Source organism: Oncorhynchus mykiss, chromosome 3, assembly GCF_057628025.1.
Source record: "Oncorhynchus mykiss isolate SJ-2025 chromosome 3, ASM5762802v1, whole genome shotgun sequence".
NCBI lineage: Eukaryota > Metazoa > Chordata > Actinopteri > Salmoniformes > Salmonidae > Oncorhynchus > Oncorhynchus mykiss.
The window spans coordinates 54,469,870-54,485,013 of NC_143024.1; the positions used below are offsets into that span (position 1 = coordinate 54,469,870).

At 41.0% G+C, this 15,144-nt stretch overlaps 1 protein-coding gene and 1 long non-coding RNA gene across 3 annotated transcripts in view; one reads left to right on the forward strand and one right to left on the reverse strand.

Annotated features, from left to right (window-relative positions):
- The window catches only part of LOC149984610 (uncharacterized), a 755,830-nt gene that overhangs the window by 312,248 nt on the left and 428,438 nt on the right, over positions 1 to 15,144 (reverse strand). The window lies entirely within an intron of this gene.
- The window catches only part of LOC110519980 (nck-associated protein 5), a 132,027-nt gene continuing 125,416 nt past the window's right edge, over positions 8,534 to 15,144 (forward strand). For both annotated transcript variants that reach the window (XM_021596914.3, XM_090229554.1), the window contains exon 1: positions 8,534 to 9,135. The gene's annotated coding sequence lies outside the window, so the exon portion shown is untranslated. The remainder of the gene's footprint in view (positions 9,136 to 15,144) is intronic.

Sequence of the window (15,144 nt, forward strand, 5' to 3'; positions counted from 1 at the left end):
GCTAGTGATATCTGTTTAACAGTCTGATAGCCTTGAGATAGAAGCTGTTTTGCAGTCTCTCGGTCCCAGCTTTGATGCACCAATACTGCCCTCACCTTCTGGATGATAGTGGGGTGAACAGGCAGTGGCTTGGGTGGTTGTTATCCTTGATGATCTTTTTGGCCTTCCTCTGGCATTGGGTGATGTCGGTGTCCTGGAGGACAGGAAGGTTGACCCCGGTAGACTGGGAAGACTGCACCACCCTCTGGAGAGCCCTGAGGTTGCTGGTGGTGCAGTTGCCGTACCATGAGGTGATACAGCCTGACAGGACGCTCTCAATTGTACATCTGTAAAAGTTTGTGAGAGTTTTAGGTGCCAAGACAAATTTCTTCAGCCTCCAGAGGTTGAAGAGGCGCTGTTGCGCCTTCTCCACCACACTGTCTGTGTGGGTGGACCATTTCAGCTTGTCAGTGATGTGTATGTCGAGGAACTTGAAGATTTCCACCTTCTCCACTGTGGTCCCGTCGATGTGGACATTGAATTGTTATTTTACCTGAAATGCACAAGGTCATCTACTCCAACAATATATCTTCTTATCTTCTTCCGCTAGCAGAACCCCTCGACAACATTCCGCTGAAAAGGCGAAATTCAAAAATATTTTTTAGAAATATGTAACTTTCATACATTCACAAGTGCAATACACCAAATTAAAGCTCAACGTCTTGTTAATCTACCCATCGTGTCCAATTTCAAAAAGGCTTTACAGTGAAAGCACAACATATGATTATGTTAGGTCAGAGCCTAGTCACAAAAACACATACATCTATTTTCCAGCCAAAGAGAGGAGTCACAAAAAGCAGAAATAGAGATAAAGTTAATCACTAACCTTTGATGATCTTCACCAGATGGCACTCATAAGACTTCATGTTACACAATACATGTATGTTTTGTTTGATAAAGTGCATATTTATATCCAAAAATCTCAGTTTACATAGGCGCGTTACGTTCAGTAATGTTTTGCTTCCAAAACATCCGGTGATTTTGCAGAGAGCCACATCAATTTACATAAAAAGTCATCGGAAAATGTAATATAAGGTACAAGTGTTATGCACAGAATTAGAGATATACTTCTCCTTAATGCAACCGCGGTGTCAGATTTTTACAAAAAAAATACGGAAAAAGCAAAAAGCAAAAAAGCAATAATCTGAGTACAGCGCTCAGACAACAAAACAAGCCATACAGATATCCGCCATGTTGGAGTCAACAGAAGTCAGAAATAGCATTATAAATATTCACATACCTTTGATGAGCTTCATCAAAATGCACTCCCAGGAATCGCATTTCCACAATAAATGTTTGATTTGTTCGATAAAGTCCATCATTTATGTCCAAATACCTCCTTTTGATAGCGCGTTCAGTTCACAAATCCACTCACGACGCGCATGTTTCATAGAAACATGTCAAACGATGTATAGAATCAATCTTTAGGATGTTTTTATCATAAATCTCCAATAATTTTCCAACCTTTGTCTGTAGAAATGCAATGGAACAGAACTAAATCTCAGGTGGGTGCGCGTGACCAGCTCATGCCACTCTGGCAGGCCTCTGACTCATTCAGCTCCCATTCCCCCCTCCTTCACAGTAGAAGCATCAAACAAGGTTCTAAAGACTGTTGACATCTAGCGGAAGCCTTAGAATGTGCAATATGACCCCATAGACACTGTATATTTGATAGGAAATGAGTTGAAAAACTACAAACCTCAGATTTCCCACTTCCTGGATGGATTTTTCTCAGGTTGTCGTCTGCCATATGAGTTATGTTATACTCACAGACATCATTCAAACAGTTCTAGAAACTTCAGAGTGTTTTCTATCCAAATCTACTAATAATATGCATATATTAGCAACTGGGCCTGAGTAGCAGGCAGTTTAATCTGGGCACGCTTTTCATCAAAACGTGAAAATGCTGCCCCCTATCCCAAACAGGATATCCACACATAAAACGGTCAACCAAATCGTTTCTAGTCATCTCTCCTTCTTCCAGGATTTTTCATCTTTGAACTTATATGGTGATTGGCATCTACACTTTCATAGTATTACCACGACAACAGGCAAAACAGTTTGTTTTTCAATCACCCACGTGGGTATAACCAATGAGGAGATGGCACGTGGGTAACTGATTTCTATAAACCATTTTTTTATTTACCTTTATTTAACTAGGCAAGTCAGTATAGAACAAATTCGTATTTTTAAAGACGGCCTAGGAACAGTGGGTTAACTACCTGTTCAGGGGCAGAACGACAGATTTGTACCTTGTCAGCTCGGGGATTTGAACTTGCAACCTTCCGGTTACCTATGAGGAGATGGGTGAGTCAGGACTTGAAGGGCGATCTGCGTCAGAAATAGGAATGATTTCTATTTTTAGCCCTTGGCAACGCAGATGCACATTGGCGCGCGCGAGCAGTGTGGGTGTTGTCAGGGTATTAGAGCAGTCTAATCTTGGTTAACCCAAAAATAAAATCTGGAGGAATTTAGTGGCTGCATGATTAAGTTCTGGGTCCATACGTGTTAGAAATTGAGAGTTCTATTTTGTGAAGTCTCCTCCCTGAAATAATTTCTGGGTAACAATTAAGTACCTTATTGTGATTGTTTTCAATTAAAATTTTAAAAAATAAACAAAAATAGCTTCTTAGCAAAGGACAATTTCTAAAGCAAGAATTTTGCTAGGACTGTCTGGGTGGGAGTAGTCTGAGCGGGGAGGGGAAAACAGAAAATGTGCTGTTATTGGCAGAGAGGTTTTTATTGGTCTATTAACTAATATACCGCATGGTAATTTCACCAGGAAGGTCAAAACTCCATCCCACCAAAACAGGCTGAAAATTCAGGCGGTCTTTTCAAATAGCTCTTAGACAAAAAATACCTGATCATTTTCCGCATTGAGATTTAAAAGCAGTCCATAGACTGCTTACGAGGCAAAGAAACAAAACATCTGAATATATTATTATGTTTAAAGAGTTACTACCTTTAAATTCCCAGTAAAGGTGACACCAAACAAAGCCATGTGTGAAAATAGTCTCCAGTTAAAAGACTGCTCTGGAAGCATTTTAAGTGTTATACATGTAACATTTCTACCTGCAAATCATACATACAGTGCCTTGCGAAAGTATTCGGCCCCCTTGAACTTTGCGACCTTTTGCCACATTTCAGGCTTCAAACATAAAGATATAAAACTGTATTGTTTTGTGAAGAATCAACAACAAGTGGGACACAATCATGAAGTGGAATGAAATTATTCAGCCCCCCTAAGTTAATACTTTGTAGCGCCACCTTTTGCTGCGATTACAGCTGTAAGTCGCTTGGGGTATGTCTCTATCAGTTTTGCACATCGAGAGACTGACATTTTTTCCCATTCCTCCTTGCAAAACAGCTCGAGCTCAAGTGAGGTTGGATGGAGAGCATTTGTGAACAGCAGTTTTCAGTTCTTTCCACAGATTCTCGATTGGATTCAGGTCTGGACTTTGACTTGGCCATTCTAACACCTGGATATGTTTATTTTTGAACCATTCCATTGTAAATGTTGCTTTATGTTTTGGATCATTGTCTTGTTGGAAGACAAATCTCCGTCCCAGTCTCAGGTCTTTTGCAGACTCCATCAGGTTTTCTTCCAGAATGGTCCTGTATTTGGCTCCATCCATCTTCCCATCAATTTTAACCATCTTCCCTGTCCCTGCTGAAGAAAAGCAGGCCCAAACCATGATGCTGCCACCACCATGTTTGACAGTGGGGATGGTGTGTTCAGCTGTGTTGCTTTTACGCCAAACATAACGTTTTGCATTGTTGCCAAAAAGTTCAATTTTGGTTTCATCTGACCAGAGCACCTTCTTCCACATGTTTGGTGTGTCTCCCAGGTGGCTTGTGGCAAACTTTAAACAACACTTTTTATGGATATCTTTAAGAAATGGCTTTCTTCTTGCCACTCTTCCATAAAGGCCAGATTTGTGCAATAAACAACTGATTGTTGTCCTATGGACAGAGTCTCCCACCTCAGCTGTAGATCTCTGCAGTTCATCCAGAGTGATCATGGGCCTCTTGGCTGCATCTCTGATCAGTCTTCTCCTTGTATGAGCTGAAAGTTTAGAGGGACGGCCAGGTCTTGGTAGATTTGCAGTGGTCTGATACTCCTTCCATTTCAATATTATTGCTTGCACAGTGCTCCTTGGGATGTTTAAAGCTTGGGAAATCTTTTTGTATCCAAATCCGGCTTTAAACTTCTTCACAACAGTATCTCGGACCTGCCTGGTGTGTTCCTTGTTCTTCATGATGCTCTCTGCGCTTTTAACGGACCTCTGAGACTATCACAGTGCAGGTGCATTTATACGGAGACTTGATTACACACAGGTGGATTGTATTTATCATCATTAGTCATTTAGGTCAACATTGGATCATTCAGAGATCCTCACTGAACTTCTGGAGAGAGTTTGCTGCACTGAAAGTAAAGGGGCTGCATAATTTTGCACGCCCAATTTTTCAGTATTTGATTTGTTTAAAAAGTTTGAAATATCCAATAAATGTCGTTGCACTTCATGATTGTGTCCCACTTGTTGTTGATTCTTCACAAAAAAACACAGTTTTATATCTTTATGTTTGAAGCCTGAAATGTGGCAAAAGGTTGCAAAGTTCAAGGGGGCCGAATACTTTCGCAAGGCACTGTATCAGTAGTAATGAAGGAATAAAAATCCATTAGAGAAAAACTGTTGTGTGTAGGCTGCATATACCTGTTTTATGATTAGTTTGCATTTGCGAGGTATGCAACATTAGAAAAATATTCACATTCACGTTTCACAACAGTTTTTGTGACTAAAATGTTCAATATATTTCCTTGAACATCCTGTGTTGTGTGCTCATTCATTTCCCATTGATATGTTCTAGGCTATTCTGAGACCATAAGGAGCATCAGGTACTGTTGGAATGTCTACCAGTGGCATGTTCATCTTTTTATGAGAAATTACACTGAAAAAAAATATGTTTTTATAAAATATGAATAGCCCACACTTTAGATGAGGCCACACAAAAATACTTAACTAATTATTAGTACATGGTTTATAAGGAATTATATTAAATATCTTATAAATGGAGCAGTGAAAAATCAAACTATTTACTAACCCATTATAAACGCTTTATTGCGTGGAGTGATTATAAAGTTAAATATTGTGAGGAGGTATATATTTGTATTTGGTATTTGATATGGAATTGACCACAATTCTGTGCGAAAGTAATTTATATTTGCATGGACAGTATAACCGAAAGATTTAGGGGTTTATAGTAGTGCTCCTTTGCTATAGGACTTGGCTAAAAGTGGTAAATGGCCCAATGGAACCCATGAAGTTGTCCCAAAGGGGCAAACCCTGCCCACCCAGCAGATCAGACAAGCTAAATCAAGCGCACCTAAATTAATTGAAAGAAAACATTATGTTATTTTGACCCAGGTCTGTGTTTCATATACGTTTGAAAGCGCACAAGGAGATCTGAGAGTGTGAGTTACAGATTAATACAGTATCTAGGCATTCCAGAGAGAAAATTGGGTGTGTTGTACCCTTAATGTACCTTTATGTATCTGTAGCGTGGTTCGTTCTGCGTTGTGTACTTTTAATTAGGACACTGCCACAACTGGAGGTCTGCTGGTTGGATTGTTTTTATTTGCCCTGCACACTAAGAGATATTTTAGCCCTTGGCGCAGTCACAGCTCTCAGGCACCTTGCTAGCCGAAGGTCAGGCAAAATAGAATAATAAGAGGGTACGGAAATACAGATAAGCCGCGATGGGCCAAACCAAAATATACAAAACTTTTACAATCATGTCTATGTACAATATCGATATGAAAAAGTGTTTGTACACCAAAAAATAGCATTAGCTATGCTGTAATTAAATTTTTAAAAACACACAGAATTATTATTATTATTATCAAATTATTAACATCCCCTCTTGACCTGGCCAATTTGAATTGGTCCTTGTGTGCAACTTGGTGCATAATCTAGGGGAACAACATCACACTGCTAAATATGCACTATCATCTTAATGACGTTGTGTACTATTGTGGTTTGTCTGTACAGTTAACTTTAGGTATGAATTTTCCTTCAGTATTCTGTACTCATTTGCATTAGTGTTTATATGCATCTGTACGATCCCTCTTAGCGTGTGCACATTCATCCCTTTGTATCTTGTCCAGCTGAGCCTCTTAGTCACACAGCTAATGCAGCCATGCAGCTTCATCTCATCAGTACAGTACATTCTGCACGCACGCGCATGTGTACTCAAACACACACACGCGCACACACACACACACACACACACACACACACACACACACACACACACACACACACACACACACACACACACACACACACACACCCTACCAGCCTTGGGCGCATCAGGCCCCAATGTAGGTCACGGCATAAGCCCAGGGGTGTCCTGGTCCTCCCAACACTCACACACACACTCATGTTGTACATGCACATGGATCCCTATTCTCATTTTTGATAATTTATCTTCCAACCCTACAGTATTCCCCGCACACTCATACATTAACACTCACTCCACACTTTGTTTTGAAAAACGACCTTATTCAATCTAAGCAACTATCACTCATGTCCCCATACATTAGCTTACTGTCAGAGGATAAAATTGGTCCAGATGATGTGTGGCTTCTGATGGCTTAGAACCAGTCAGTTGGGTGCTCTTACTAGAAGAACAACCACAAGTCTGAAGACTCATGCATTCCCCTCGGGTGAAGAAAAGACAACTAATTGACCATTAGATAGGTACTTTATTAATATCTCTCTCTCTCTCTGACCAACAGGCTTCTGAACAGCTTCTATCCCCAAGCCATACAACTGCCAAATAGCTAACATGTCTAAACGTCCTATGTGAGTTGACCCGTGTATTACATTTTTTTTGCACTGTCTCTATGCACACTCACAGGACTCTACACATTCACACACACTGGCACTCACACACACACACACACACACACACACACACACACACACACACACACACACACACACACACACACACTTCATTTTCTCACACATTTGCATAACGAACACACACTCACAATCATCACAAACACTTCTGCCACTCTGTTTATCATATATTCCCGATGCCTATAGTCACCTTACCCCTATACATATCTACCTCTATCACTCCAGTATCCCTATATTATTTTTAGCACTACATTGATATTTTTTACTGCATTGTTTGAATGTAGAGCTTGCAAGAAGGGTGTTTCACTGTACTTGTGCACGTGACATTAAAACTCTCTCTCCCTCCCCTTTTCTCTCTCTCTCCATACCTCCCTCTTTATTAATCTCATTAAGCCTGGTGAGTCACTTCTGATAGCCCTAATGACTATAAATGCCATCATGCTAGATTCTAGGTTGACACTACCTTCTAAGCACTTTCTAGGAGGGTAGATAGTGTGGATTAGGGAGTCGCTGAGAGGACAGGCATTATGATAACATGGAATTGGTTGTCTGTTACTGTATTTTCAAACCATAAATATTCTGTAGATCAGGGATGTGCAACTCCAGTCTTCGGGGTCCTGATTGGTGTCACACTTTTGCCCCAGCCCCCATCCCCAGCCCCAGCTAACACACCTGGCTCCAACAATCAACTAATCATGATCTTCAGTTTAGAATACAATTAGTTTAATCAGCTGTGTTCACTAGGGATGGGGAAAAAGTGTGACACCACTCCGGCCCCTGAGGACTTATATTGCCCCTCCCTGCTGCAGATACTATATTATATCATATCATTGCCCTATTTTGCCCATATCATTGCCCTTATTTTATAGCCCTTACATTTCTTTCTGATAATCTAATCACTATAAAAATGTCACTGTAATTATCAAATGTTTTAAGAGTTTTATGCATTTTAGTTCTTCAATAGACGCGGTATAGGATTCTTTTGACATGAGTTGCCTGGCAGCGTATCATCTGAGGGTCATGTGACGTGATACAGCCATAAAGGAGCTGGTTTCTTTACGTCAGTTTCTAATGTACTATTAATAATACTCCAGAGCAGAGTTCTATTTCTCTCTCTCTCTCTGCCCTGACAAATGCATAGATAAATGCGTCATTTGTGCATCTTCTATTGAATCATTCTACTCCACTGAAGACATTGGACTAATCCTTTCAAAAGAGGGGCACAACAAAGACCAATTCAGTCGGGACAGTGTAGCATATCTTCCTCGGCAGTACCCACAAGTCACACATTCCCGTTGAACCTTATAGTTTGTCAATTCAAGTATATGTATACCGTTGGTCAAATATCGCCTTGCTACATTCTCATGTAAAGTATTACGATTTTGAAGTACCTATGGAGGCAACTTTGAACTCTATCATGATCTCTCTCTTTAAAATAGTTCACAATGCGATGGCTATCCTCACCAGCCTTGCAGAAGCAGAACATGCCACCTATGAATTCAGCAGTCCCCAACCCCCACCCTGAACACATGTTATACATCCCCTGGGCACAGGCCGAGCATAACACTGAGACACAGCTGAGAGAGAGAGAGAGAGAGAGAGAGAGAGAGAGAGAGAGAGAGAGAGAGAGAGAGAGAGAGAGAGAGGAAGTATAAGTGAGCATCAGAGAAAAGGACAGAAATAGAGCGATTAAGGAGTTATTGCAGAGAGGCTAAGAGAAGAGAGAGAGAGAGAGGGAGAGAGATAAAGAGAGAGAGAGAGAGAGAGAAATTTTAGTGCACATTGGGTTTTTGCGAGAGCCTTTTAATTTAATCTCCATGGATATGAACCTCAAGTGGATTTTGTTTTCTCAGATTCCTAGTGGATTTCCCTGTTATTCCTCCCTGGATCTAAACAGCTGTTGAAGTCGTGAAGACCAAACCATGCCTCCTCTTCATTGAAACTTCAACATGGGCCCTTGACTGGGTTCCCTGACTGGATTTTATTTTATCTCTATTTTACCAAGTGGTCCCATTGAGATCAAAATACTTATTTTTCAAGGGAGACCTGGCCATTAAGGATGGTGCTATGTTGCACCCCCACTGATCACCACCACTGCATGCTCTACAGTGAAGATTCCTCCATGTGCTGTCTATACTGACATCCCTACTCATGGACAGCCACTGGCAGGGTAAGATGCTGCCATGATGGCTGCTTTAAATGAATGAACGTCATGCTGAAATGTCAGACTGCTTAGTGTGGCGCTGAATTACCACATTGTTGGTGTGTTATGCATGGCCTGAGAATTGTCATGGCGACTGACTGACAGATAGACAGATGACAATTGTGAGGTAGGGTTTGTGTAGCAGTAGCAAGGTCCACGATGTGTTAATGGACTGCACTTATGTAATAAGTAGTATAAACTGGATAAACCCAAAGGAGTATAAACCCCTTTGGGGTATAAACCTCAAAATGGCACTGTGCCAGGTAAATTACTGTAAATTACTGTTGAAACTTGAATGCGGGACTCAAATGCGGAATCTAATGGGTTTCCGTGCCAGCTGTGCACTTTAGGTGGAGCAACTTTCTTAGATTAGTGTACACACAGAGTATTGCTTCTGTTGGCACCTATCTAAACAAGTGTGCACACAGATCCAAAACGGGAATACAGAATTTTGAAAAGTGCGTAGCACGCATTATGTGATGTATACCTCCATGTTTCTTCCTGATGAGAAGGCTGTCTCATCCAATAGAAATGGGAGATAATGGGCAACAACAACAGCAGCAGCAGCCCTGAATAGGAGAGGACTCTTACTCAACAGTGGATGTGATGTGGCTCAGGGCAAGGGGATGGTCATTGTCCACAGACACATTTGCATGATTAGTCCATCAAGGCACACAATCGACTGTCTGGACAAGAGAGAATGCTAAATACATTTAGGTTGAGGTAATTAAGCTACATGTTTTAGATACAAACAGGCAAGTGCAACGAGAATATGATACACACAGTGAACAATATAAATACTCTCCGTCATAAATAAACTGTGGTAGTATGCATTCATTTTAGTTTAATTAAATCAAATAGTTTATGTAATCAAGTTGTTGTTTACACAATCAAGACATACGTTTGTGCTGCAGATAGCAATAGCCTGGGAACAAAGATAGCTAGCCCCGCTTTTACAGGCTTTTACAGGGGTACTCTAACATATCTAAAAATAAATGCTTTACACATGATGTCAAGGACAGTTCATTTTCAGCTGACGTCAGCAGAGGTTTTAATAACAACATGTTTGTATACTTTTTGTTTTGAACACCCTGCCGGCCCTTACTGCACATCCTTGCTTCACCCCTTTGAGTAGAAGTGAATTGTTACACAATTAGGGCCGCGCAATACGGATTTAAAATCCCATCTACATTTTATCAAACCTATGGGCGATTCATGTTTCAGTACCATTCAAAAGTTTGAACACACCAACTCATTCAAGTTTTTATTTTATTTTTTCAACATTGTAGATTAATAGTAAATACATCAAAACTATGAAATAACACATATGAAATCATGTAGTAATCAGAAAAGTGTTAAACAAATCAAAATATATTCAACGTAGCCACCCTTTGCCTTGATGACAGCTTTGCACACTCTTGACATTCTCTCAACCAGCTTCACCTGGAATGCTATTCCTACAGTCTTGAAGCAGTTCCCACATATGCTGAGCACTTGTTGGCTGCTTTTCCTTCATTCTGTGGTCCATCTCATCCCAAACCATCTCAATTGGGTTGAGGTCAGGTGACTGTGGAGGCCAGGTCATCTGATGCAGGACTCTATCACTCTCCTTCTTGGCCAAATAGCCCTTACACAGCCTGGAGGTGTGTTGGGTCATTGTCCTGGTAGCCATGCTGGTTAAGTGTGCCTTGAATTCTAATTAAATCACTGACAGTGTCACCAGCAAAGCACCCCCACACCATCACACCTCCTCCTCTATGCTTCACGTTGGGAACTACACATGCAGAGATTATCCGTTCACCTACTCTGCGTCTCACAAAGACACGGCGGTTGGAACCCAAAATCTCAAATCTGGACTCATCAGACCAAAGGATAGATTTCCACCAATATAATGTCCATTGCTCATGTTTCTTGGCCCAAGCAAGTCTCTTCTTCTTATCGGTGTGCTTTAGTAGTGGTTTCTTTGCAGCAAATCGACCATGAAGGCCTGATTCACGCAGTCTCCAGTTGATGTTGAGATGTGTCGGTTACTTGAACTATGTGAAGCATTTATTTGGGCTGCAATCTGAGGTGCATTTAACTCTAATGAGCTTACCTTCTGCAGCAGGGGTAACTCTGGGTCTTCCTTTCCTTCCTCATTTCATCATAGCTTTTGATGGTTATTGCGATTGCACTTGAAGAAACTTTGACAGCCCTTCATGTCTTAAAGTAATGATGGACTGTCGTTTCTCTTTGCTTATTTGATTGGCTCAAACGCATTAAGAAGGAAGGACATTTTAACAAGGCAAACTTGTCAATTGAAATGCATTTCAGGTAACTACCTCATGAAGCTGGTTGAGAGAATGCCAAGAGTGTGCAAAGCTGTCATCAAGGCAAAGGGTGGCAACTTTGAAGAATTATATTGAGATGTTTAATTTTTTTTTAGTTACTACATTCTTCTATGTGTTATTTCATAGTTTTGATGTCTTCAATGTAGAAAATAGTCACACAAAAACCAACCTGGAACGACAAGGTGTGTCCAAACTTTTGACAGGTACTGTATATATCTGATATTTTTTGGGGCTATTCTCTAAATAAGCAATGTTGTACAATTAAAGGTCAAATACACTGCATTTCAAACAGTCAGCAATAATTAATTCAGGGCTTGTGAAGTTATAGCTTGGCTAAATTTAAGCCTTCCACAACCTTAAGACCCATTACTAATTTTGTTATTTTATTAAAATAGTTTAAGCTGCTTTTTTTGTGCAAAATCACTGATCTGGCTTTCATGTCTTTTTGTTACAAACTGAACTAGAACCATGCATAATGCACATGCAGCAGGCATTAAGCTATAGAAAATTAACACGTCTCATCAACAATCTCTCAAGCCAGTGATTAGCCAGCTAACCTTTGTATTTCAACTTTAGCCAATTTGGATCTATTTGCTAGCTAACAAGGTTGAACAGTTGAATTGTTATGAACACACCATTCTGTCTCTCTCCAACGGTTTGAAAAGCATGTTAGCCTGTCCACTTTGTTAAGATGTTGAAATCAAGTGGCCTACCTAATTTCTCAGAATGAGAACGAGTTGCCAATTCCTTATATAGTTGTGCTTTATGCTTATTGCACATTTATAAAACTCAGACGTGTTAGCTAGTATAACCAGTGCTTAATTTGTAAATCAGGTGCCGGAGCAAAATGTGAGCACGAGAGGATAGTGACCTAGGGAGCTCTGAGGTACTGGAATGCATGAGAAAACAAATCACTTTTATAGTAAAGCATTACATTACATATACTGCCTGGGGCGGCAGGGTAACCAAGTGGTTAGAGCGTTAGACTAGTAACCGAAACGGTTGCAAGACCAAGTTCCCAAGCTGACAAGGTACAAATCTGTTGTTTTGCCCCTGAGGCAGTTAACCCACTGTTCCTAGGCCATCATTGAAAATAAGAATTTGTTCTTAACTTACTTGCATAGTTAAATAAAGGTAAAATAAATAAACATGCATATCATTGCATGTTCACAGTGGCATAGAGCAGTAGAGTTTGGGCCCTTACGGAAGTTGCACATATGGAGAAAATATTTTGAGGCCTAGGGTACGGAAAGAGCCCAGGCCTCTTTCCAGAGCTCCGACTTTCGACCTGAAGATCACTGACGTCATGATTGGACCTTGTTTCTTTCCAGACTTCCCAGTTGTCATGATAGCACCATAATAAAAACGACCTTGTCTTGAATTCATCAATAGCCCAGGCCTAGATTTTTGCAGGCACATATTGTAGGCTACAACACGGGGAGGAAATTATAGTCCTAAAAATGATATCCAGCTTCACTGACTCACCCAATGATGCGCAGGTCACTCGTTGGTGATGGCCGATGTGCTCGTGCTAAAAGCCTCTCTCTCTCGTTTTACTTTGTAAAACAATAGGCCTATTTGAAAATGTATCAAATATTTTGCTAGCCTACAGCAGACAGATTAGAGTCCTCTCATTTCGACAGGAGCCATTTGCTGTCCAACCTGTGTTTTTGCAGCTATAGTATTTCAAGTATTGCCAAAGGCCTGTTTTGTCTGCATGCTGTTTGTTCAGTGACAGATTTGCCACGTGTTTCCAACTGTAGGCTATGCCTTGTTAGTGGGCTACACTCCAGAGCTAGGAGTTATTAATATTTTCTTTAGCTGATCCTCTGTGGCTAAATGATATGCTTTCTCATGGTGCTGCAGCTCCGGAGGTCTACGTCACCGGCCTTCTAGGCGTCACTGGACTGGATCATTACCACCAACCCCGGACTCTCTTGTCTCATGACGCACACCTGGTTCCCATTCCCTCTGATTAGTATTTAAAAAAAATAAAAAATTATTTAACCTTTATTTAACCAGGTAGGCTAGTTGAGAACAAGTTCTCATTTACAACTGCGACCTGGCCAAGATAAAGCAAAGCAGTGTGAACAGACAGCACAGAGTTACACATGAAGTAAACAATTAACAAGTCAATAACACAGTAGAAAAAAGAAAAAAAGAGTCTATATACATTGTATGCAAAAGGTATGAGGAGGTAGGCGAATAATTAAAATGTTGCAGATTAAAACTGGAGTGATAAATGATCAGATGGTCATGTACAGGTAGAGATACTGGTGTGCAAAAGAGCAGAAAAGTAAATAAATATAAACAGTATGGGGATGAGGTAGGTAAAATTGGGTGGGCTATTTACCGATAGACTATGTACAGCTGCAGCGATCGGTTAGCTGCTCAGATAGCAGATGTTTGAAGTTGGTGAGGGAGATAAAAGTCTCCAACTTCAGCGATTTTTGCAATTCGTTCCAGTCACAGGCAGCAGAGAACTGGAATGAAAGGTGGCCAAATGAGGTGTTGGCTTTAGGGATGATCAGTGAGATACGCCTGCTGGAGCGAGTGCTACGGGTGGGTGTTGCCATCGTGACCAGTGAACTGAGATAAGGCGGAGCTTTACCTAGCATGGACTTGTAGATGACCTGGAGCCAGTGGGTCTGGCGACGAATATGTAGTCGAGGGCCGGCCGACTAGAGCATTCAGGTCGCAGTGGTGGGTGGTATAAGGTGCTTTAGTAACAAAACGGATGGCGCTGTGATAAACTGCATCCAGTTAGCTGAGTAGAATATTGGAAGCTATTTTGTAGATGACATCGCCGAAGTCGAGGATCGGTAGGATAGTCAGTTTTACTAGGGTAAGTTTGGCGGCTCTAGTGAAGGAGGCTTTGTGGCGGAAAAGCATGCATTTGGCTTTACTAGCGTTTAAGAGCAGTTGGAGGCCACGGAAGGAGTGTTGTATGGCATTGAAGCTTGTTTGGAGGTTAGATAGCACAGTGTCCAAGGAAGGGCCGGAAGTATACGAATGGTGTCGTCTGCGTAGAGGTGGATCAGAGAATCCCCCGCAGCAAGAGCAACATCATTGTTATATACAGAGAAAAGAGTCGGCCCGATAATTGAACCCTGTGGCACCCCCATAGAGACTGCCAGAGGACCGGACAACATGCCCTCTGATTTGACACACTGTGTATATACAGTTGAAGTCGGAATTGTACATAAACCTTAGCCAAATACACTCAGTTTTTCACAATTCCTCACATTTAATCCTAGTAAAAAAGTTGCTGTTTTAGGTCAGCTAGGATCACCACTTTATTTTAAGGATGTGAAATGTCAGAATAATAGTAGAGAGAATGATTTATTTCAGCTTTTATTTCTTTCATCACATTCCCAGTGGGTCAGAAGTTTACATACACTCAATTAGTGGTAGCATTACCTTGCTCGCACATGATTTTTCAGTTCTGCCAACAAATGTTCTATAGGATTCATGAGGTCATGAGGAGGTCATGACCTTGTGATGGCCACTCCAATACCTTGACTTTGTTGTCCTTAAGCCATTTTGCCACAACTTCTGAAGTATGCTTGGGGTCATTGTCCAGTTGGAAGACCAATTTGCGACCAAGCTTTAACTTCCTAACTGATGTCTTGAGATGTTTCTTCAA